General features: G+C 36.7%; 1 protein-coding gene across 3 annotated transcripts in view; it reads right to left on the reverse strand.

Moving 5' to 3' along the window:
* The window catches only part of LOC120439962 (nucleolin-like), a 30,216-nt gene extending 7,133 nt beyond the window's left edge, over positions 1-23,083 (reverse strand). The window contains exons 1-2 of one of the 3 annotated variants that reach the window (XM_039611467.1): positions 22,868-23,083; positions 21,638-22,468 (exon numbers count right to left, since the gene is read on the reverse strand). The gene's annotated coding sequence lies outside the window, so the exon portion shown is untranslated. Of the gene's footprint in view, positions 1-5,514; positions 6,109-21,637; positions 22,469-22,867 lie in introns of those variants that run through there. The other 2 variants (XM_039611469.1, XM_039611468.1) reach the window with 2 other exon arrangements.
* Positions 23,084-26,722: the final 3,639 nt, after the last annotated feature.

Genomic DNA, 26,722 nt, shown 5'->3' on the forward strand with positions numbered 1-26,722 from the left:
TTTGGCTGTTGTGAAATTCCTGACGTGCCACCTTTTCTTTTTCTGTTTCCAGCAGTCCTTGCAGGACTTCAACTTCTTCCTCATGTTTCTGTTTAAGTTCAGCCAGAGTTTTCTCCATCTCTGCGCGGAACTTTATGAGAGCTTCGTGGTCATCCATTATGGAGTTTAACCTGTCAGAGATATTTGTCCTGTCGTCCACGACTGAAGACAGCATCTTATTATTCTGCCAAAGTTCATTGTTTTCTTCAGTTAGATCCTCGATCCGTTTCTTATTGACTACATGTTGTTTTTTGTAGTATTCAAGCTCTGTTTTAAGCTTTTCAACTTCGTCAGTCATTGGACGGAGTCTTTGGTCAAACTGGCTGGCATATGTATCTTTTTCTTTTTGACTTTTGTCTTTTAGACTGTTAACCATTTTTTTCAAGATATTAACATCTCTGTCTTTCTTACATTTTGAACTCATTTCTGCTTTTTAATGCTGTATCATTTCACAACAAAACGATAGCTTAATAATCAATTCATTTTGACAGATTTCATGGTCTATTTAAGACTTTTTGAACATCAAAGGATCAAAGGCATTAACGTCACCACAGACAACAGACAATTCATTCTGTTTTGCAGTGTGAGTCAGTAGTGAGCGGTGACTGGCTGCTCCAGGCAATGATGCGCAGCTAATCAACGTCGTTGACAGGCTACGACAGCGTCCTTATGTGCCGACACCGGTGTTTTAGTTAGCAAAGTGGCGTGGCTGATGTGGCGTGAAACCACGTTAATGACACCGTGTACAACCATTGGAGATGTGAGCAGGACAGACGGAACAATTGACGGAAAACGTGTGGACTTTAGACCAGTTTTTAAATTGTGTTGATAGGCCACGTAAAACCAGAGTTATGATAAAAAAATATATGCAATGTTTGTTGTTTTCTGAATACTATCGTTTATATAGTATTATAAACGATTACAGGGGTGGCCAACTCCAGGCCTCGAGAGCCGCTGTCCTGCAGGTTTTAGATGCGTCCTTGATCCAACACAGCTGATTTAAATGACTAAATTACCTCCTCAACATTTCTTGAAGTTCTCCAGAGGCCTGGTAATGAACTAATCAATTTATTCAGGTGTGTTGATCCAGGGTGTTATCTAAACCATGTGGGATACCACATCTCGAGGCCTGGAGTTGGCCACCCCTGGCCTGTTAGATTAAATTATCAAATGCTTCAATACCCTTTTGAATTTTTAGCAGTTAATTTTAACAATCAACTGGTGGTAATCCATCATCAGAATTGAAGAAAGGTGGTGCTGATGGAGACTCTACAGGGGATACACTGGAGAAGGCATTCCTGCACATCTGCGAGAGTGTTTTGGAAGCACTTGAATAAATTTAGTTTGCACTGGAGGTAGAGCGAGGATTAATCTGTGGAAAGATCTGAGACGGAGTCGGAGTCTCCCCATAACATCTCCCCATCCCGCTTCTATGGACCAACGATGTGAGCTTTTGTCCTTTCTGTTTTTCTAATTTAAGCTCCATTGGAACCTTTCACTCTAGATTTTAGAAGACCTATCTCTTTTCTTCATTGCAAGCCTTTCTGATAATCTGGTTCACTGGTCCAATGAGCTCCTGTCTTTGTTTGAATAAAGCGTCCTAGAAAGACTTTACCATATCATTGTACTTCCTTTTAAATGAATCCAGCTCCCGTTTTTATCTAGTAAAGCTGTCTCTAGGTCCGTGCATCTGGTATGTAGACAGTCCCACTCTTTCTGAAGATTCTCCTTCGTTATTGCAACAAAGGGATGCCTTCCACTCCGCTCACGTATTTCTTTTTAAAGTTGAGGAACATATCCTAAATTTCACCTTTTCTTTTTCTCTGAAGTGAGCTGCACGTGGAAATGCCTTTCCAAAGGAAAAAAAAAACGCACTGGTACAATTCCTCTTGAAGTAGTGCACTTTGCACTTTGCATTCCTGGATTCAAAGTTCCAGGAATAAAACTGAAAAGTGAAATACACTATAGGGACAAACGTTCTGGTCCACCTACACATTATTCCTACAGGGACTGCTTGTGACACAGAAACCCACCTCAACATCTACACATCAGTTCTAGCAACCATACATCCATTATCCATGTATAACAACACAACTTGTTTTAAAAAGAACAGAGAGGTGAAACACCAGAATAGTAAACATATGCTAACTAATCTCTTTATATTTTGAATATAAATATAATCCAGGTAATGTGGAATAACACTGATGCTAGGCTAAAATTAGCAGGCTAACATTAATGTTAGCATAATAAATAACCAAGGACATTTGAGCATGTAACAGGCTACTGCCTAGTGTCTGTAATTAGTAAATCTATGTTTTCTAGTAAAGTGTTCAAGAGCGGTTCTGTTTATTTAGAAAAAAAAATGTCCAATTTATTTTAGAAATACAGTGGAAGCTAATATGTTTCAGTTTTACACTGGGGCTGAACATTACATTTGTGCCTCGACTACACAGTAGCCTATGGATATTTCTCTCCATATCCATGTATGGGAGTATGTATAGGTTTTAAATAAACTGAGGGAAAGTCTCTTCATCTGAACAACCTCTGAACCATAATGTGTTTACTCCGATTAAATTTTTATGTAAAATGAACTGTTGTGACCAGTCAGAACTGGCCTATGATAACTTCATAAATCTTGCCTTTTAGTTATTTATAAGTTAACTTATTAACTTGTTTAATAGTAATAGTAAAGGAGGGCAAGATGTCTAGGCAGCTTTGCACACCTCTTCAGTGACGCAGGTGAAATTCCCCTATATGTAAATGGAGTCAACAAAATATCCACAAAAACACTTAAAAATTATTTATATACATCATTGTCTCTTCTAAGAACACAAAGAGAAGCGGATTTTACAAGTCTCACAGTATAAAACTGCATTTAAAACACTGTGGTCGTATGATATGCTGATCACAGCATGCACTAAGAAAATCTACTGGAGCTCACATTAGAAATGATTGTGTTGTGGTTCTTTTACCTATGCTGAGCCACTACATAGACTATAAGATCCCTCACCTACTGAATTTCACTTTAAACCCCGACTGTACTCATTTTACTTTCACCCTCTACAATCTAGGCACCAGAAAATAGGTTATTTTTGTAAAATCCTTTTTCACTATGTAACATATTCAATTGAAGTACATCCATTAGAATTAAATGTGAATATTTTTATCATCATGTACTAATAGTATTTTATTCTTATATTAAAATAATATACAAAGGTTCAGTTACCTTTGTACAAATATGATTAGTTGAATTGTGCTTTAAGGAGATTATTTTTACTTTCATACTTTGAGTACAGTTCAGAGCCTGTATTTTTTTACTTTTACAGTATGGAATGCTTTCAAACATGGTTTGGTTATATATTTCAGTTCAGTTCATTTTATTTATAAAGTGCATTGTCACAACAACAGTTGCCTCAAGGCACTTTCTATTCTATTTCTATTAATAATAAGTATACTGTCTGTTTGCACATATTTCAGTAAATATTCCTATAAAGAAGTGAGCTGTGGTTCAAGACTTTTACAAAACACTCTATTTTTTATACAGTAAATTAATACAATTTATAAGTTTTACATTATTGAATTCTTTGTTCACTTGGTCAGCACAAGGGAAGAAATGCAAAGTCCATCCAGGAATGGACTTTGCATTTCCTGAACTTTGCATACAGGAATGCACTTTGCATTCCTGTATGCAAAGTCCAGGAATAAAACTGAAAAGTGAAATACACTATAGGGACAAACGTTCTGGTCCACTTACACATTATTCCCACGGGAACTGCTTGTGACATAGAAACCCACCTCAACAGTTTTCATGAAGATGTTAATAAAAGAAGAATTCTTATGATTATTAAGGGTTATTATTAATAAGCAAAATTTGGGGACTTTACACTCTATGCACTTTGGCGACTCCACTCTGTCTGGCACTTTGTGGCGGAGGGAAGAAATTACACAAAGTAACTTGGAGCAACCGTGGCATCCTATTACAGTACCATGCTCAGTGAGCTCTTGAGATTGAACCATGTGAAGGAAAAACTGCCTGGCCAAGCAATGAAAACACCTGAATACAAAGATGAAGACTCTGTACTTTTATCCATATTATCCATATAGTTTAGCCATTTAGACTGAACTGCTATCACTATCCAAATCAACAAATCCGCTGTATACAAAAATACCCCCATATATGTATGTATATAGTGGAGGTGCAACAATACTAAATATCGGTATTGAACCGTTCGATACAGTGCTTTCGGTTCGCACGCATATGAATCGAACAATACAAAATTTTTATTTATTTTATCAACTTTTCTTCTGACGATGCTGTCTGCGTTGAGCGCTCAGTGGATCTGCGTTCGACTACTCCGCCTAGGCTGCACTGTGAGCGCAGATCCACTGAGCGCAGCACAAGCTAGCAAGACAGAAGTTAAGCTCGTTGCAACATGGCAACTGCCTCAAAGCTACCCGAAACTGAACCCCCACCCTCATTCAGATCTGGCCTTTGCAACTATCTTGGTTTTCATGTGAAGCATGACCCTGATGGTAAGCGTCATGGACAAAAGTAAAACAGTATGTCGGATGTGCCACGCAATGCTCAATTGGTGGGAACTAGTGCATTAGCGCAGTTAGCTTATTAACGTGTTGACGCCGTCCAGCCCCACGTTCGGGCGATCCGCGGTAACTCGTTAACGGAGATTTGGCGGCGTTATGGCGTTAGTGTCATTTTAACGAGATTAACGCTGACAGCACTAGTGGGAACACAACCAATATGACTGCACATTTACGCCGACATCATCCTAGTGCAAAGACAAGTGGAAGCAGACAAAAACAACAAGCACGCTTGCTACAAACTTTACCCGAGTCATTTAGACAGCCGTTAGCACATGATTCTCCTTATGGGGACCTGATATGTTTAATATGCTGCTGAGAATATAGCCCAGAAGAAGCGTATAGTAGAGCTTTTATTTTGGAAAGAGCCATTTCTCTGTAATAAACTCTCTTTCCAAAGATGAGTGATTTCTCGATCAGATAGATTTATTTTATTCTATTATTTTGTTGTTTCAGCAACATTAAATTTAAAAACTGTACTTTTGAGTTAAAATATATATTTATAATTTTAATAAATGACAAATTAAAAAGGCATGAACATTTTTTTTGTATCGAAAAAATATCGAACCGTGAAACCAAAATATCGAACCGAACCGAACCGTGAATTTTGTGTATCGTTGCACCCCTAGTATATAGGGGGTATATATATATATATATATTTGTGTGTGTGTGTGTGCATGTGTAAACAAAGTTACATTCTGTAATTACAATAGCACTGAGGTCTTTCAGCAAAACCATCAGAAACCACAGTAGAGCAAACAGACAGCACATCTGCGCATCAGTTCTAGCAATCATACATCCATTATCCATGTATAAAAACACAACTTGTTTAAAAAAAAAAGAACAGAGAGGCGAAACACCAGAATAGGGACTTACCTCTGTTGCTGACTAGAAAGCAAATGATGTCCCAGAACAGGAAAATGAAACTTAACTTTTCAGTTACACTGGAAAAATAAACACTCTCAGCCGTTGAGGTGTGTACATTGACTTCTGGTAAAGACGGCAGGTCATTTTGTTTATGTATTTATTCAAATTTTGTTTATGTATTTATTCAAATAAAGTGGTCGTCCCTTTTTCTAAATACAGCAGAAAATGTGATTTACCAATTACAGACAGTACACACCAGCATATAAAATAATCTGCTGCTACATGCTGGACAATCTTCTGCTGGGAAAAGTCAATCAGGGCTCGGCTGCAGATGGGAACACAATGGCTTTACATCGCTGTGTATCATCCTCTGGCGTAAACATATGCTAACTAATCTCTTTATATTTTGAATATAAATATAATCCAGGTAATGTGGAATAACACTGATGCTAATTGTCCTTTCTCTATTTAAAGCAGGCTAACATTAATGTTAGCATAATAAATAGCCAAGGACATTTGAGCATGTAACAGGCTACTGCCTAGTGTCTGTAATTAGTAAATCTATGTTTTCTAGTAAAGTGTTCAAGAGCGGTTCTGTTTATTTAGAAAAAAAATGTCCAATTTATTTTAGAAATACAGTGGAAGCTAATATGTTTCAGTTTTACACTGGGGCTGAACATTACATTTGTGCCTCGACTACACAGTAGCCTATGGATATTTCTCTCCATATCCATGTATGGGAGTATGTATAGGTTTTAAATAAACTGAGGGAAAGTCTCTTCATCTGAACAACCTCTGAACCATAATGTGTTTACTCCGATTAAATTTTTTATGTAAAATGAACTGTTGTGACCAGTCAGAACTGGCCTATGATAACTTCATAAATCTTGCCTTTTAGTTATTTATAAGTTAACTTATTAACTTGTTTAATAGTAATAGTAAAGGAGGGGCAAGATGTCTAGGCAGCTTTGCACACCTCTTCAGTGACGCAGGTGAAATTCCCTATATGTAAATGGAGTCAACAAAATATCCACAAAACACTTAAAAATTATTTATATACATCATTGTCTCTTCTAAGAACACAAAGAGAAGCGGATTTTTACAAGTCTCACAGTATAAAACTGCATTTAAAACACTGTGGCCGTATGATATGCTGATCACAGCATGCACTAAGAAAATCTACTGGAGCTCACATTAGAAATGATTGTGTTGTGGTTCTTTTACCTATGCTGAGCCACTACATAGACTATAAGATCCCTCACCTACTGAATTTCACTTTAAACCCCGACTGTACTCATTTTACTTTCACCCTCTACAATCTAGGCACCAGAAAATAGGTTATTTTGTAAAATCCTTTTTCACTATGTAACATATTCAATTGAAGTACATCCATTAGAATTAAATGTGAATATTTTTATCATCATGTACTAATAGTATTTTATTCTTATATTAAAATAATATACAAAGGTTCAGTTACCTTTGTACAAATATGATTAGTTGAATTGTGCTTTAAGGAGATTATTTTTACTTTCATACTTTGAGTACAGTTCAGAGCCTGTATTTTTTACTTTTACAGTATGGAACGCTTTCAAACATGGTTTGGTTATATATTTCAGTTCAGTTCATTTTATTTATAAAGTGCATTGTCACAACAACAGTTGCCTCAAGGCACTTTCTATTCTATTTCTATTAATAATAAGTATACTGTCTGTTTGCACATATTTCAGTAAATATTCCTATAAAGAAGTGAGCTGTGGTTCAAGACTTTTACAAAACACTCTATTTTTTATACAGTAAATTAATACAATTTATAAGTTTTACATTATTGAATTCTTTGTTCACTTGGTCAGCACAAGGGAAGAAATGCAAAGTCCATCCAGGAATGGACTTTGCATTTCCTGAACTTTGCATACAGGAATGCACTTTGCATTCCTGTATGCAAAGTCCAGGAATAAAACTGAAAAGTGAAATACACTATAGGGACAAACGTTCTGGTCCACTTAAACATTATTCCCACGGGAACTGCTTGTGACATAGAAACCCACCTCAACAGTTTTCATGAAGATGTTAATAAAAGAAGAATTCTTATGATTATTAAGGGTTATTATTAATAAGCAAAATTTGGGGACTTTTACACTCTATGCACTTTGGCGACTCCACTCTGTCTGGCACTTTGTGGCGGAGGGAAGAAATTACACAAAGTAACTTGGAGCAACCGTGGCATCCTATTACAGTACCATGCTCAGTGAGCTCTTGAGATTGAACCATGTGAAGGAAAAACTGCCTGGCCAAGCAATGAAAACACCTGAATACAAAGATGAAGACTCTGTACTTTTATCCATATTATCCATATAGTTTAGCCATTTAGACTGAACTGCTATCACTATCCAAATCAACAAATCCGCTGTATACAAAAATACCCCCCATATATGTATGTATATAGTGGAGGTGCAACAATACTCGTATCGGTATTGAACCGTTCGATACAGTGCTTTCGGTTCGCACGCATATGAATCGAACAATACAAAAATTTTTATTTATTTTATCAACTTTTCTTCTGACGATGCTGTCTGCGTTGGCGCTCAGTGGATCTGCGTTCGACTACTCCGCCCTAGGCTGCACTGTGAGCGCAGATCCACTGAGCGCAGCACAAGCTAGCAAGACAGAAGTTAAGCTCGTTGCAACATGGCAACTGCCTCAAAGCTACCCGAAACTGAACCCCCACCCTCATTCAGATCTGGCCTTTGCAACTATCTTGGTTTTCATGTGAAGCATGACCCTGATGGTAAGCGCGTCATGGACAAAAGTAAAACAGTATGTCGGATGTGCCACGCAATGCTCAATTGGTGGGAACTAGTGCATTAGCGCAGTTAGCTTATTAACGTGTTGACGCCGTCCAGCCCCACGTTCGGGCGATCCACGGTAACTCGTTAACGGAGATTTTTGCGGCGTTATGGCGTTAGTGTCATTTTAACGAGATTAACGCTGACAGCACTAGTGGGAACACAACCAATATGACTGCACATTTTACGCCGACATCATCCTAGTGCAAAGACAAGTGGAAGCAGCGAAAACAACAAGCACGCATGCTACAAACTTTACCCGAGTCATTTAGACAGCCGTTAGCACATGATTCTCCTTATGGGGACCTGATATGTTTAATATGCTGCTGAGAATATAGCCCAGAAGAAGCGTATAGTAGAGCTTTTATTTTGGAAAGAGCCATTTCTCTGTAATAAACTCTCTTTCCAAAGATGAGGATTTCTCGATCAGATAGATTTATTTTATTCTATTATTTTGTTGTTTCAGCAACATTAAATTTAAAAACTGTACTTTTGAGTTAAAATATATATTTATAATTTTAATAAATGACAAATTAAAAGGCATGAACATTTTTTTTTTGTATCGAAAAAATATCGAACCGTGAAACCAAAATATCGAACCGAACCGAACCATGAATTTTGTGTATCGTTGCACCCCTAGTATATAGGGGGTATATATATATATATATATATTTGTGTGTGTGTGTGTGCATGTGTAAACAAAGTTACATTCTGTAATTACAATAGCACTGAGGTCTTTCAGCAAAACCATCAGAAACCACAGTAGAGCAAACAGACAGCACATCTGCGCATCAGTTCTAGCAATCATACATCCATTATCCATGTATAAAAACACAACTTGTTTTAAAAAAAGAACAGAGAGGCGAAACACCAGAATAGGGACTTACCTCTGTTGCTGACTAGAAAGCAAATGATGTCCCAGAACAGGAAAATGAAACTTAACTTTTCAGTTACACTGAAAAATAAACACTCTCAGCCGTTGAGGTGTGTACATTGACTTCTGGTAAAGACGGCAGGTCATTTTGTTTATGTATTTATTCAAATAAAGTGGTCGTCCTTTTTCTAAATACAGCAGAAAATGTGATTTACCAATTACAGACAGTACACACCAGCATATAAAATAATCTGCTGCTACATGCTGGACAATCTTCTGCTGGGAAAAGTCAATCAGGGCTCGGCTGCAGATGGGAACACAATGGCTTTACATCGCTGTGTATCATCCTCTGGCGTAAACATATGCTAACTAATCTCTTTATATTTTGAATATAAATATAATCCAGGTAATGTGGAATAACACTGATGCTAATTGTCCTTTCTCTATTTAAAGCAGGCTAACATTAATGTTAGCATAATAAATAGCCAAGGACATTTGAGCATGTAACAGGCTACTGCCTAGTGTCTGTAATTAGTAAATCTATGTTTTCTAGTAAAGTGTTCAAGAGCGGTTCTGTTTATTTAGAAAAAAAAAAATGTCCAATTTATTTTAGAAATACAGTGGAAGCTAATATGTTTCAGTTTTACACTGGGGCTGAATATTACATTTGTGCCTCGACTACACAGTAGCCTATGGATATTTCTCTCCATATCCATGTATGGGAGTATGTATAGGTTTTAAATAAACTGAGGGAAAGTCTCTTCATCTGAACAACCTCTGAACCATAATGTGTTTACTCCGATTAAATTTTTATGTAAAATGAACTGTTGTGACCAGTCAGAACTGGCCTATGATAACTTCATAAATCTTGCCTTTTAGTTATTTATAAGTTAACTTATTAACTTGTTTAATAGTAATAGTAAAGGAGGGCAAGATGTCTAGGCAGCTTTGCACACCTCTTCAGTGACGCAGGTGAAATTCCCCTATATGTAAATGGAGTCAACAAAATATCCACAAAAACACTTAAAAATTATTTATATACATCATTGTCTCTTCTAAGAAAACAAAGAGAAGCGGATTTTTACAAGTCTCACAGTATAAAAACTGCATTTAAAACACTGTGGCCGTATGATATGCTGATCACAGCATGCACTAAGAAAATCTACTGGAGCTCACATTAGAAATGATTGTGTTGTGGTTCTTTTACCTATGCTGAGCCACTACATAGACTATAAGATCCCTCACCTACTGAATTTCACTTTAAACCCCGACTGTACTCATTTTACTTTCACCCTCTACAATCTAGGCACCAGAAAATAGGTTATTTTTGTAAAATCCTTTTTCACTATGTAACATATTCAATTGAAGTACATCCATTAGAATTAAATGTGAATATTTTTATCATCATGTACTAATAGTATTTTATTCTTATATTAAAATAATATACAAAGGTTCAGTTACCTTTGTACAAATATGATTAGTTGAATTGTGCTTTAAGGAGATTATTTTTACTTTCATACTTTGAGTACAGTTCAGAGCCTGTATTTTTTACTTTTACAGTATGGAACGCTTTCAAACATGGTTTGGTTATATATTTCAGTTCAGTTCATTTTTATTTATAAAGTGCATTGTCACAACAACAGTTGCCTCAAGGCACTTTCTATTCTATTTCTATTAATAATAAGTATACTGTCTGTTTGCACATATTTCAGTAAATATTCCTATAAAGAAGTGAGCTGTGGTTCAAGACTTTTACAAAACACTCTATTTTTTATACAGTAAATTAATACAATTTATAAGTTTTACATTATTGAATTCTTTGTTCACTTGGTCAGCACAAGGGAAGAAATGCAAAGTCCATCCAGGAATGGACTTTGCATTTCCTGGACTTTACATACAGGAATGCACTTTGCATTCCTGTATGCAAAGTCCAGGAATAAAACTGAAAAGTGAAATACACTATAGGGACAAACGTTCTGGTCCACTTACACATTATTCCCACGGGAACTGCTTGTGACATAGAAACCCACCTCAACAGTTTTCATGAAGATGTTAATAAAAGAAGAATTCTTATGATTATTAAGGGTTATTATTAATAAGCAAAATTTGGGGACTTTTACACTCTATGCACTTTGGCGACTCCACTCTGTCTGGCACTTTGTATGGAGGGAAGAAATTACACAAAGTAACTTGGAGCAACCGTGGCATCCTATTACAGTACCATGCTCAGTGAGCTCTTGAGATTGAACCATGTGAAGGAAAAACTGCCTGGCCAAGCAATGAAAACACCTGAATACAAAGATGAAGACTCTGTACTTTTATCCATATTATCCATATAGTTTAGCCATTTAGACTGAACTGCTATCACTATCCAAATCAACAAATCCGCTGTATACAAAAATACCCCCATATATGTATGTATATAGTGGAGGTGCAACAATACTCGTGATCGGTATTGAACCGTTCGATACAGTGCTTTCGGTTCGCACGCATATGAATCGAACAATACAAAATTTTTATTTATTTTATCAACTTTTCTTCTGACGATGCTGTCTGCGTTGAGCGCTCAGTGGATCTGCGTTCGACTACTCCGCCTAGGCTGCACTGTGAGCGCAGATCCACTGAGCGCAGCACAAGCTAGCAAGACAGAAGTTAAGCTCGTTGCAACATGGCAACTGCCTCAAAGCTACCCGAAACTGAACCCCCACCCTCATTCAGATCTGGCCTTTGCAACTATCTTGGTTTTCATGTGAAGCATGACCCTGATGGTAAGCGCGTCATGGACAAAAGTAAAACAGTATGTCGGATGTGCCACGCAATGCTCAATTGGTGGGAACTAGTGCATTAGCGCAGTTAGCTTATTAACGTGTTGACGCCGTCCAGCCCCACGTTCGGGGCGATCCGCGGTAACTCGTTAACGGAGATTTGCGGCGTTATGGCGTTAGTGTCATTTTAACGAGATTAACGCTGACAGCACTAGTGGGAACACAACCAATATGACTGCACATTTACGCCGACATCATCCTAGTGCAAAGACAAGTGGAAGCAGACAAAAACAACAAGCACGCTTGCTACAAACTTTACCCGAGTCATTTAGACAGCCGTTAGCACATGATTCTCCTTATGGGGACCTGATATGTTTAATATGCTGCTGAGAATATAGCCCAGAAGAAGCGTATAGTAGAGCTTTTATTTTGGAAAGAGCCATTTCTCTGTAATAAACTCTCTTTTCCAAAGATGAGTGATTTCTCGATCAGATAGATTTATTTTATTCTATTATTTTGTTGTTTCAGCAACATTAAATTTAAAACTGTACTTTTGAGTTAAAATATATATTTATAATTTTAATAAATGACAAATTAAAAAGGCATGAACATTTTTTGTATCGAAAAAATATCGAACCGTGAAACCAAAATATCGAACCGAACCGAACCGTGAATTTTGTGTATCGTTGCACCCCTAGTATATAGGGGGGTATATATATATATATATTTGTGTGTGTGTGTGTGCATGTGTAAACAAAGTTACATTCTGTAATTACAATAGCACTGAGGTCTTTCAGCAAAACCATCAGAAACCACAGTAGAGCAAACAGACAGCACATCTGCGCATCAGTTCTAGCAATCATACATCCATTATCCATGTATAAAAACACAACTTGTTTTAAAAAAGAACAGAGAGGCGAAACACCAGAATAGGGACTTACCTCTGTTGCTGACTAGAAAGCAAATGATGTCCCAGAACAGGAAAATGAAACTTAACTTTTCAGTTACACTGGAAAAATAAACACTCTCAGCCGTTGAGGTGTGTACATTGACTTCTGGTAAAGACGGCAGGTCATTTTGTTTATGTATTTATTCAAATAAAGTGGTCGTCCCTTTTTCTAAATACAGCAGAAAATTTGATTTACCAATTACAGACAGTACACACCAGCATATATAATAATCTGCTGCTACATGCTGGACAATCTTCTGCTGGGAAAAGTCAATCAGGGCTCGGCTGCAGATGGGAACACAATGGCTTTACATCGCTGTGTATCATCCTCTGGCGTAAACATATGCTAACTAATCTCTTTATATTTTGAATATAAATATAATCCAGGTAATGTGGAATAACACTGATGCTAATTGTCCTTTCTCTATTTAAAGCAGGCTAACATTAATGTTAGCATAATAAATAACCAAGGACATTTGAGCATGTAACAGGCTACTGCCTAGTGTCTGTAATTAGTAAATCTATGTTTTCTAGTAAAGTGTTCAAGAGCGGTTCTGTTTATTTAGAAAAAAAAAATGTCCAATTTATTTTAGAAATACAGTGGAAGCTAATATGTTTCAGTTTTACACTGGGGCTGAACATTACATTTGTGCCTCGACTACACAGTAGCCTATGGATATTTCTCTCCATATCCATGTATGGGAGTATGTATAGGTTTTAAATAAACTGAGGGAAAGTCTCTTCATCTGAACAACCTCTGAACCATAATGTGTTTACTCCGATTAAATTTTTTATGTAAAATGAACTGTTGTGACCAGTCAGAACTGGCCTATGATAACTTCATAAATCTTGCCTTTTAGTTATTTATAAGTTAACTTATTAACTTGTTTAATAGTAATAGTAAAGGAGGGGCAAGATGTCTAGGCAGCTTTGCACACCTCTTCAGTGACGCAGGTGAAATTCCCCTATATGTAAATGGAGTCAACAAAATATCCACAAAAACACTTAAAAATTATTTATATACATCATTGTCTCTTCTAAGAACACAAAGAGAAGCGGATTTTTACAAGTCTCACAGTATAAAAACTGCATTTAAAACACTGTGGCCGTATGATATGCTGATCACAGCATGCACTAAGAAAATCTACTGGAGCTCACATTAGAAATGATTGTGTTGTGGTTCTTTTACCTATGCTGAGCCACTACATAGACTATAAGATCCCTCACCTACTGAATTTCACTTTAAACCCCGACTGTACTCATTTTACTTTCACCCTCTACAATCTAGGCACCAGAAAATAGGTTATTTTTGTAAAATCCTTTTCACTATGTAACATATTCAATTGAAGTACATCCATTAGAATTAAATGTGAATATTTTTATCATCATGTACTAATAGTATTTTATTCTTATATTAAAATAATATACAAAGGTTCAGTTACCTTTGTACAAATATGATTAGTTGAATTGTGCTTTAAGGAGATTATTTTTACTTTCATACTTTGAGTACAGTTCAGAGCCTGTTTTTTTACTTTTACAGTATGGAACGCTTTCAAACATGGTTTGGTTATATATTTCAGTTCAGTTCATTTTATTTATAAAGTGCATTGTCACAACAACAGTTGCCTCAAGGCACTTTCTATTCTATTTCTATTAATAATAAGTATACTGTCTGTTTGCACATATTTCAGTAAATATTCCTATAAAGAAGTGAGCTGTGGTTCAAGACTTTTACAAAACACTCTATTTTTTATACAGTAAATTAATACAATTTATAAGTTTTACATTATTGAATTCTTTGTTCACTTGGTCAGCACAAGGGAAGAAATGCAAAGTCCATCCAGGAATGGACTTTGCATTTCCTGGACTTTGCATACAGGAATGCACTTTGCATTCCTGTATGCAAAGTCCAGGAATAAAACTGAAAAGTGAAATACACTATAGGGACAAACGTTCTGGTCCACTTACACATTATTCCCACGGGAACTGCTTGTGACATAGAAACCCACCTCAACAGTTTTCATGAAGATGTTAATAAAAGAAGAATTCTTATGATTATTAAGGGTTATTATTAATAAGCAAAATTTGGGGACTTTACACTCTATGCACTTTGGCGACTCCACTCTGTCTGGCACTTTGTGGCGGAGGGAAGAAATTACACAAAGTAACTTGGAGCAACCGTGGCATCCTATTACAGTACCATGCTCAGTGAGCTCTTGAGATTGAACCATGTGAAGGAAAAACTGCCTGGCCAAGCAATGAAAACACCTGAATACAAAGATGAAGACTCTGTACTTTTATCCATATTATCCATATAGTTTAGCCATTTAGACTGAACTGCTATCACTATCCAAATCAACAAATCCGCTGTATACATAAATGCCCCTATATACATTTACATATGTATATATATATATATATATATATATATATATATATATATATATATATATATATATATATATATATATATATATATATATATATATATGTATTTGTGTGTGTATATGTGTGCATGTGTAAACAAAGTCACATTCTGTAATTACAATAGCACTGAGGTCTATAAGCAAAAGCATCAGAAACCACAGTAGAGCAAACAGACAGCACATCTGCACATCAGTTCTAGCAATCATACATCCATTATCCATGTATAAAAACACAACTTGTTTTAAAAAAGAACTGAAAGGCGAAACACCAGAATGGGGACTTACCTCTGTTGCTGACTAGAGAGATATCCCAGAACAGGAAAATGAAACTTAACTTTTCAGTTACACTGAAAAAATAAACACTCTCAGCCGTTGAGAGTTGACATACTGTTTTTTTTTTAAAACTACGTTCTTGAACAATTACAGTCACAATAATTTAAAAAAGGAGTAACACGAGTAAATGTTGAATTTATTTGTTTACCTGCTTTACACAGAAAACCATGTCATGAACACAATTTTTATGTTGACGTTAATACCAGAGGATGCTCGGTACTCTGCAGTTACTGATAAGTGAGACATGACTACATATTGCTGTAAAGTGATTTTACAATGGACCATATCATTTCAAAACTTGTAATAGCCTTTTATTAATCCTGCCACTACTTTTTCTTAGCATTTTTACAGTTGCTTTACTTGATTACCTGAAGAGAACCTTTAATGCTATGGAAACATTTTCTAAGTATTGACTGATACATTTGAATCACATTTTTAATGCAATTTATTCTGAAATAACCGGTAACCTTCATTATCATAGATCTGAGTGATAAATGATCTATTACTGAAAAAGCTGAAAAAATATTATTTCCATTTATTATATTTTGGGCTGGTAGTTTTGCCTGATGTATATTTCAGACTGAAGACCACTATATTTCATTATTCTTTGATGTGAGTGACTTGCTTGCAGGGATATGAATACCAGTTTGCTTCATAATCAGAATCATAAGATTCTGAATTGACCTCATCTTCATCCTCCTCTACTTCTCCTCCTACTTCTTTTACCTTTAGTGCAGATTTTATGGGTGTTGAAATTGTGCTGGTTGTTGTCTTCTCTGAAAAAATAAAGGTGATTAAAATATGAACATGGACACTTTGGGATTTTTAGAATTAGTTTGATGTTGATGTTCAGTTTGATCTTCAGCAGATCATCTTGTCTGCATTGAGTTGCTGTCATTTGATTGACTGATTATATTTATGCATTAAAGGGAACCCCGGCTATTAAGACATGTCTGCGCTAAAATATGTACTGTGCTTTCAATAACACATATGTGTTATTAAAATACGCCAAATGTTTTCCTTTTAAGCACATGTTATATAAAACTGATTTACCAGTAGGCCGCCATTGTTATTTACTTCTCAATGCACTATGGTTAGCGACATCATACGGTTGCACTGCATCCAATTCACAGTTAGCAGCACTCTGGAAATGGCTTCTGTTCAACCTTTCCAGTTTGAACCAGAGCAACCCGAGAGAGAGAATGAAAATAGTCAACCAGTAGTGAGTTTAGATCAAGATGAAAACAATCTGTCACAAGAGGACGAGAGAGTGAGAGAAAACTACTGGTGTCTATGAGGCTACTGCTTGCCAGTGGCTATTGCGACTGAGAGCCTTTGTTGTAAAGCACCAAAACTTTTTGAAGCCGTATGTCTTAATCCAGATGTTCTTTGGGCAGCCCTTGTTAGCCTCCTTTTTTAACTGTAAACTTTTTTACAGTGTGTACCACCTGATAAAAATGTCAAGCTCTCCCAAGTACCACTATGAAAGCATGAAACTCATAAATCTTACAACACAAAATTAGTATTATTAAATTAGTCAAATTAGTATCTGCAGTAAAGATTTTTTCATACATTGTATACACTGTACCACAGGCAAAGTTGCCTCCATTTTTATATTTTTTAATTATTTTGTAATAATTTATTCTGTTTTGGGAGTATTTTTTATGTATCTGTATTATATTATACATACACATTAAAAGTGAATCTGTCCAAAAAATGCACTCAGTTTACTTTTTACTCACTATGAGCATCATTCATTATTCTCCCCCAGTAATTAATGTTAGGATATGTATTTTTTTTATTCCAATCCATTCTTCTTTTGCAGCATTTAAATAACCTTTATCAGATTTGATGGTTTTGTTACAGACTTTTTAAAAAGTGTTTTGCTTTTCTTTCACAAATGTGGGGATTAAATTGTGTTAAAATGTACAAAACAGTGATGTCATGTTTTGTGACGAGGACCCAGGCACAGAGAGACTTGATGAATTTAACAATCTTATGATTTAATAAAGAAATTTACAGACTTGCACAGAGATGGTAAAATTACGATGACTGATAACAGAGACAAAGACAACACACAGCAAGGACAGGGAGAAACAGGGGTTTAAATGCACCAAGGAGACAGTCATAGAGAACTCGGGACAACTGGAGACATTTAAGTATGCAGGGACTGACAGAGACAGGGAAGAAGTCTCATCGTGATGTGTAAAGTTTATTTTGCCTGGCTGGGCAGCTCTCTGGGTGCTCAGCACCCCCAAAGCTCTGATCCTAGAATCGCCCCTGTTCCAACCCCAAATTATTCTGCATTTAATAAGACTGTTGTGTTTTTAACATGTTTTAATGCTTTGTATCTTCTTTGATTTAATCTCAACAAGCCTCTAAAAACAGTCAGTGATCACTGTCGGCTTCTCACAGTTTTTATTACCGCTAATCATTTTAAAGCTCAGTTTTTAAACCCTTATGATGTAACTACAGCCCAGCCCATGCAGCAGCAGTATATTAATGACTAACCTTCTATTGTGGATGGATTATCTCGGTGGTTCTCCTGACTGACGTTTGGTCCGTTTACAGCATCCTGCCATGCGATTGCATTTGACCCTAACCATTGGGAACCCTCACATGAACTTTTATCGAGTGGAAAACAGTCCTCCGTTTGTTAGCGTTCGTCCTCCAGCTTTACTATTTATGTTATGCTAACATAGCTTGTTGCACTAGCGATCGCGTAGCACACCAGCTAGCCCAACTTCAATGACCCTACAAACCTCGCTGCTCTTCACTTTCCTGTCGTCATTTATGTTGGAAGTGATAGCAGAGCTATACGTTTTAATTTGTTTAATAAATCTCTCAGTCAGAACATGGTATATTTAGATGGAAGCTAGCCAGCCACTCCCTGTTAACTAACTTAGTTAAATATCATAAATTCCATTTTCATGGATGCCTGAATGTTAAACTTAATTGTTACACCTGGTAGAACCGTCACACTTATCATTTTTATATAGATGAACATATTTAGACAGTTTTTCAACTCTCAGTAATGCTGCAGTGATCATTTGACTTTTGCAGCGGAGTTTGGGCCCAGACATGGCTAATAACGTCAGACTCAAAGACCAGATAGTACTGGTCTACCAAGTCATAACCACATCAATAGTAGGCAAGTTAATTAATACAGTTGCTATACTATAAAAAACAAAACAGGTCAGCTGAACGAAAGCACCTATACTGCCGACAACCAATATTGTCCCAGTCATTGTCCCAGAATTCATTGTTTGTGAAAAACATGGCCACTCCCACGGCTCCAAAATAGTTTTAAACAACAAAGATTTAATGAATAACAAAAAATATAGTTATTCTCAAGTATGTTTTTATGTAGTGGAAATATTTTGTAACATATTTAGAGTAATTTCTCATAATATTCGGGGTTCCCTTTAATGAGCAGTTGGACAGGTGTACCAAATCAAATGGCCGACACACCTGATCTGTTTTGATCACGACGACATGGAGAAATAATATTTATTCAAACTGCAAACAAAACTACTATAGTAGTTAGCTGTGTCCACATATGTGCTAACATATCTGTAAATGCTTACATAAAATAAAAAAGCTCCTAATTTTTGCACAAGCCTGTAGAAGGATTTCACTCATTGTTTGGTGAACTTCAATTATCATTTCAGAACTGAGCCAAATTAACTGTACACCCACACTCATCTCACATAATCAGAGGTTAAAGAAGGACAAACCTGTGAACTTAAACTATAGATTGAAAATGCTTTTCTTCTACTTCAACAACAGAAAAAAAAATATAGAAGTTGAATACAACATTAAAGTCATTTTGGTTTTTGAACAACTCACTCAGTTTGTCTTGAGGTTCTTTCTTAACATTTTGCAGTTTGATTGCTGTGTTCTTTGCCACATCTCTCTTATTTCCACTGACTTCAGATCTTGGTATGTGAGGACGATGTCTAATTTTCTGTTTTAAGACAACCAAGAATGTATTAGTATTTTTTTTAAATAGTCGGTCTGGATGAGGTAAAAGTGTACATTTGTAATTTATTTTGAATGCCATGCTGAACCATAATATTTTACAAATTTCTAGCTTGATGACGGTGCTGGTGTAAAGTAGAGTAATCGCTGATCCGTGACATACTCAAAACTTCCAGCAATGTAAAGCACAGTGAAACATTTAAATAAAATAATCTGTCTTGCCTCAGGAAGGATGTTAACGATACCCTTTACTTCTTTCATCTCTAATGCATGTTTTCCAGGTGTTGGAATTGTAGCTGTTACTCTCTCTGAAAAAAGAAGAAAAGTTATTTTCATACACAAACAAAGTCTTTGTTATCCTAACATACCAATAGGAAATATATTGGAAATGTCACCTTTGATATCACTGCTGTCAGTATTGTTAGAGGCAACAGCAGGCACAGTCTCATCCTCATCATTATCATCTTCTTCATGCTCATATTCCTCAGTGCTACGCTGATCGTCACCAACATCATCTTCATCCATATCCTCATCTTCCTGTTCTCTATCCTCATCTTCAACAAGATCTTCCTCGCTTTCTTCTTCTTCAGAAGAGATACAAATCGGTGTAGCATCTTCATCTTCGTTTTTCTTAGTGTCAGGCTCATTATCTTCATCCATATCCTCATCATCTTCTTCTCCATCTTCATCTTCATCATGATCTTCCTTGGGTTCTTTCAAGAGATGTTTAAATACATAAAATATTACAATGTACATGGAGATTTTTGTGACTTTTTCTATGTAAATATTTTTTTTCTGAACTTCTGTGGTATATTTGTCAAAACTACTGAAGTCTTCAAACAGCTGATTAAAAATAATATAATGTTTGCATGCTTTTGATTCATATTCTCAAACATTCTCTGGTTTTGAGGCACAGAAAGAAAAAAGAGCAGACAAACCTGTTGAGAGTTCGTGGGACTCAAGGTCTGATGATTGTTGTTTTCTTTTCTTTTGTCTATATCCGGTAGTGGTTAGCTCACCTCTCTGTGATAAGTCAATTCAATGGTTTATTTAGTGAAATCAGATTTTTGTAGATTCATAAAAATGCAACAAAGTACCTTGAACCAAGAGCGTAGAGTTTTTCCTTTGTGGTAAATAGATGACTTCCATTTTCTACATGGCTCTTTTCCTGCAAGCTTCTCAAACTCAGGTGGAGTGTAAAAGGAGCCTTTACAGGTAAAACGATTTAAACTGACACTTACAGTTGCTATCTATATATGGAGAGAAACCACAAAACGGCTACACGTATGATATGATTTACAAATGTGTATAATTTTGAGACAATTTTCACACTGCCAGATCTGCAAACTTAAGCTGTGTTCATGTCCCAGTGTAAAACTGCAACATCTGATTTTCCTCTGTATACCTGCCTTTGTTTATTCATTTATTCAAATAAAGTGATCGTCCCTTTTTCTAAATACAGCAGAAAATGTGATTTACCAATTACAGACAGTACACACCAGCATATATAATAATCTGCTGCTACATGCTGGACAATCACTGTTCACCTGGTCAGCACAAGGGAAGAAAAATATTTGCCCACGACTACGCAGATTCAGTTCAGGTTTAGTTCATGACACTGGTCCTGATAGTATGGTCTGGAGAAAAACAGCATTAGCACTTTGAAGTTATGCCTTTGTGGTCTAAAAACACAGTTTTTATTATTTTATTTCAGGGTTTTTTTAGCCTTCCTTTGTATTTTGTCATTTTAAAGCTATCAACACAGATAAATTTTGAAAAGCCTTTTTTTCAGAAACATGCACTGCTCATATCTGCCATTTTTTATATGAGATAAATGCATTTTCTATTAGCTTTTAACATTTTAATCTAATTGTAAATGATTATATTATTATTGTTTTTTTACAGACTTAGAATACTGAACAGATTTGCTGGTCACAACAGACTGACAAACAGCTTCTTACCCAGACATGTAGACTCATTTTGTCAGGGTTCCTGGGTCGGTGACCCAGCGTTTTCAGTTCATGTTCTGTTTTCACCACTCCTGCCATTTCCTGTTTCATTATGTTCAGCTGTGTATTCGCCTGTGTCCAATTATCGTCATCATCCAGTCTGTGTATTTAAGTTCCTCAGTTTTACCACTTCTCTGTCGTGTCATTGATGTTCTCGTGAGGTTGTGTTGTCGTTTCCGCCCGCGTTCAGTCCTTCAGTCATTCAGCCAGTCGTCCAGCCAGCCAGCCATTGCCTACCTCTGTCTGTTTGTTCACTCCATCGGCAATAAACACCAACCTTCACCTACCTACCTGTGAGTCCAGCGTTTGGGTCCTCCTTCTCTCATCCGCAACACAAATCCTGACACATTTACACACATCCCCTCCCTTCGCTGAATTGCTGATAACACACTTAGCACTTTACATTCACTTTGCATCCAGAAATGCAAAGTGCAAACTGAAAACTGAAATACACTATAGGGACAAAAGTTCTGCTCCACCTAAACATTATTCCTACAGGAACTGCTTATGACACAGAAACCCACCTCAACAGTTTTCATGAAGATGTTAATAAAAGAAGAATTCTTATGATTATTAAGGGTTATTATTGATAAGCAAGATTTGGTGACTTTTACACTCTATGCACCTCGGCGACTCCACTCTGTCTGGCACTTTGTGGCGGAGGGAAGAAATTTCACAAAGCACTTGGAGCAACCGTGGCATCCTATTACCTTACCATGCTCAGTGAGCTCTTGAGATTGAACCATGTGAAGGAAAAACTGCCTGGCCAAGCAATGAAAACACCTGAATACAAAGATGAAGACTCTGTACTTTTATCCATATTATCCATATAGTTTAGCCATTTAGACTGAACTGCTATCACTATCCAAACTAACAAATCCGCTGTATACATAAGTGCCCCATATATATATATATATATATATATATATATATATATATATATATATATATATGTGTGTGTGTGTGTGTGTGTGTGTGCGCATGTATATGTGTAAACAAAGTTACATTCTGTAATTACAATAGCACTGAGGTCTTTCAGCAAAACCATCAGAAACCACAGGAGAGCAAACAGACAGCACGGCTGCACATCAGTTCTAGCAATCATACATCCATTATCCATGTATAAAAACACAACTTGTTTTAAAAAGAACAGAGAGGCGAAACACCGGAGTAGGGACTTACCTCTGTTGCTGACTAGAAAGCAAATGATGTCCCAGAACAGGAAAATGAAACTTTAAAAATGAAACTCTAAAAAAAAGAAGAATACAAAGATGAAAACTCGGTACTTTTATCTATATTATCCATATAGTTTAGCCGTTTAGACTGAACTGCTATCACTATCCAAATAAGCAAATCTGCTGTATACATATATGTCCCCTATATATAGATGTGTGTGGGTGTGTGAGAACGAAGAGTTGAAACACAGGAATAGGGACATGATGTCCCAGAACAGGAAAATGAAACTTAACTTTTCAGTTACGCTGAAACAATAAACACTCTCAGCCGTTGAGGTGTGTACATTGATTTCCGGTAAAGACGGCAGGTTTTACAGGTAAAACGAGTTAAACTGACATTTACAGTTGCTATCTATATATGGAGAGAAACCACAAAACGGCTACACGTATGATATGATTTACAAATGTGTATAATTTTGAGACAATTTTCACACTGCCAGCATCGACGAGATCCGCAAACTTAAGCTGTGTTCATGTCCCAGTGTAAAACTGCAACATCTGATTTTCCTCTGTATACCTGCCTTTTGTTTATTCATTTATTCAAATAAAGTGATCGTCCCTTTTTCTAAATACAGCAGAAAATGTGATTTACCAATTACAGACAGTACACACCAGCAATAATCTGCTGCTACATGCTGGACGATTGTCTGCTGGGAAAAGTCAATCAGGGCTCGGCTGCAGATGAAAAAACATTGGCGTCACATCACTGTGGATCATCCTCTGGAGTAAATATGTGCTAACTAATCTCTGTATATTTTTAAATATAAATACAATCCAGGTAATGTGGAATAATACTGATGTTAATTGACCTTTTCCTAATTAAAGCAGGCTAACATTAATGTTAGCATGGTCAGGAGCTGTTCTGTTTATTTAGAAAAGAAACCTCTAATTTATTTGAGAAATACAGTGGAAACTAATATGTCTCAGTTTTACACTGGGGCTGAACATTACATTTGTGCCTCAACTACACAGTAGGCCATGGATATTTCTCTCCATATCCATGTATGGGAGTATGTATAGGTTTCCAATAAATTGAGCAAAAGTCTCTTCATCTGAACAACCTCTGAACCATAATGTGTTTACTCTGACTTAATTTTTTATGTAAAATGAACTGTTGTGACCAGTCAGAACTGGCCTATGATAACTTCATAATCTTGCCTTTTAGTTATTTATAAGTTAACTTATTAACTTGTTTAATAGTAATAGTAAAGGAGGTTCAAGATGTCTAGGCAGGTTTAAATTAATACAATTTATTTAGTTAGTTTTACATTTACCATATTGTTATTTTTTTAACTAAAGTAATGTTCTTGATCAATTACAGTCACAATCATTAAAAAAGGAGTGACAAGAGTGAATATTGAATTCTTTGTTCACTTGGTCATGTTGGGATTTAGAGATTCTTTTATTGCTGCCATATAATCTGCCTTATGATAAATGTATTAATAACATGTTTTACAGCATTATTTTAACAGTAATATTGGTCACAGGGTTCATATTGCATTGAATATGTTTGTCATCACATTCATTCTATTCACAGGTAGAGTTCATTTTATACACATTGCATATCTGTGCTTGTTTAGAGTTGATGTTCTATCCAAGAGGGTTTTAAGCTTCACTGGTGAGAGTGTCCAGGTGATACATGTTGAGGGAAGATGAGAACATAGCAGGTTAATTGCATGCATGCTTACAATACACATAAATCTAGTAGCAGGCCTGAGCGAAGGCCCAAGTGTCTTCTGCTTCTTATTTGAGACCTGCGCCGATTCAGTCTACTTAGTGATTGAGGACGAGGGTCCATTATTAGCCCTTAGAGGCCCTGAAGCTTGAAGTTATTACCTTAAAAGGAAGGTGTTATCAAAAAGAGAAGTTATATGTCTGTTCATAGTTATTAGAGATGTACAAGATGTACCCTTGTCTGTAAACAATGACTGGACATAATGTATTTTTGACCTGTATTGACGTGTATGTGGGGGTGTGATCCTCTATGCTATAAAACCAGAACTCAGTGTATTTTTGTCAGAGCAAATAAGCCATATGCTGACGGTTGTTCTCCGTTGTCAATAAACTCATCGTTTGATTGTACTTTTCTGGGCCTCCGTCGTTTGTTGTCTGGTCTACAGTTGATCGATCTCGCTTCAGTCAGCACAAGGGAAGAAATGCAATGTCCATCCAGGAATGGACTTTGCATTCCTGTATGCAAAGTTCCAGGGATAAAACTGAAAAGTGAAATACACTATAGGGACAAACGTTCTGCTCCACCTAAACATTATTCCTACAGGAACTGCTTATGACACAGAAACCCACCTCAACAGTTTTCATGAAGATGTTAATAAAAGAAGAATTCTTATGATTATTAAGGGTTATTATTGATAAGCAAAATTTGGTGACTTTTACACTCTATGCACTTTGGCGACTCCACTCTGTCTGGCACTTTGTGGCGCAGGGAAGAAATTTCACAAAGTAACTTGGAGCAACCGTGGCATCCTATTACAGTACCATGCTCAGTGAGCTCTTAAGATTGAACCATGTGAAGGAAAAACTGCCTGGCCAAGTAATGAAAACACCTGAACACAAAGATGAAGACTCTGTACTTTTATCCATATAGTTTAGCCATTTAGACTGAACTGCTATCACTATCCAAACTAACAAATCCGCTGTATACAAAAATGCCCCCCTATATACATTTACAAAAAAAACCACCCAGCTCGCCCCTGCGGGCGGTTTTATCCTTCAAGCTCGGGTCCTCTACCAGAGGCCTGGGAGCTTGAGGGTCCTGCGCAGTATCTTAGCTGTTCCCAGGACTGCGCTCTTCTGGACAGAGATCTCCGATGTTGTTCCCGGGATCTGCTGGAGCCACTCGCCTAGCTTGGGAGTCATCGCACCTAGTGCTCCGATTACCACGGGGACCACCGTTACCTTCACCCTCCACATCCTCTCGAGCTCTTCTCTGAGCCCTTGGTATTTCTCCAGCTTCTCGTTCCTTCTTTCTGATGTTGCTGTCATTCGGAACCGCTACATCAATCACTACGGCCGTCTTCTTCTGTTTGTCTACCACCACTATGTCTGGTTGGTTAGCCACCACCATTTTGTCCGATTCATAATCAGAATCATAAGATTCTGAATTGACCTCATCTCCGTCCTCCTCCTCTGTGATCAAAATTGAGCGTCCAGGCGTGTCAACTGTTTACTTCTGCTGCTCATTTTGTAAAACAGGTGAGTATATCATATGCAGCTGCAGTGGGTGGAGTGAGTGGTCCTTGGGAACAGAAAAGGTTCTCATCAAAGTCATAACACCTGCATTCTCACTTCAATAAGGTGCGTGTGTGTTTTGTGGTGAAGTATGTCTGTCATGGCTACTGCACGGACTCAAGTGCAGACAAAGTTCTTTGCACACAAAACACAGTTTATTTACAATATGGAACACCTCAGGACTATATATGTACAGTGAGATAAGAGGGGGTCCATGGCTCCAGGGAGAAGGGGTAATCACTGAGAAGTCTGTTAGATTATGCACCAATGAGTAAAACTGAAACTTGGCTTTAACTCGATATTTAACCAGCAAAATGAAAGTAGTATCAACCCTTTTCTCTGCAATATTATCAATCTTATCTTTTCTACTTTTATATAGAGAATTTTGCTTGACCCACCACACAATTTAGCTGCTAGTTTTAGTTAATTTAGTTGCTTCCATTTTGAAACCTCTTTCTTTTTTGTATAGCCAGCACAAAACAGAAATGCCAATGGAGACCAAACCACTCCACATTTTTCAACGACATGCTTTAACATAAAAAACAATGGTCCA

This window comes from Oreochromis aureus, linkage group 4 (assembly GCF_013358895.1).
Source record: "Oreochromis aureus strain Israel breed Guangdong linkage group 4, ZZ_aureus, whole genome shotgun sequence".
Classification (NCBI taxonomy): domain Eukaryota; kingdom Metazoa; phylum Chordata; class Actinopteri; order Cichliformes; family Cichlidae; genus Oreochromis; species Oreochromis aureus.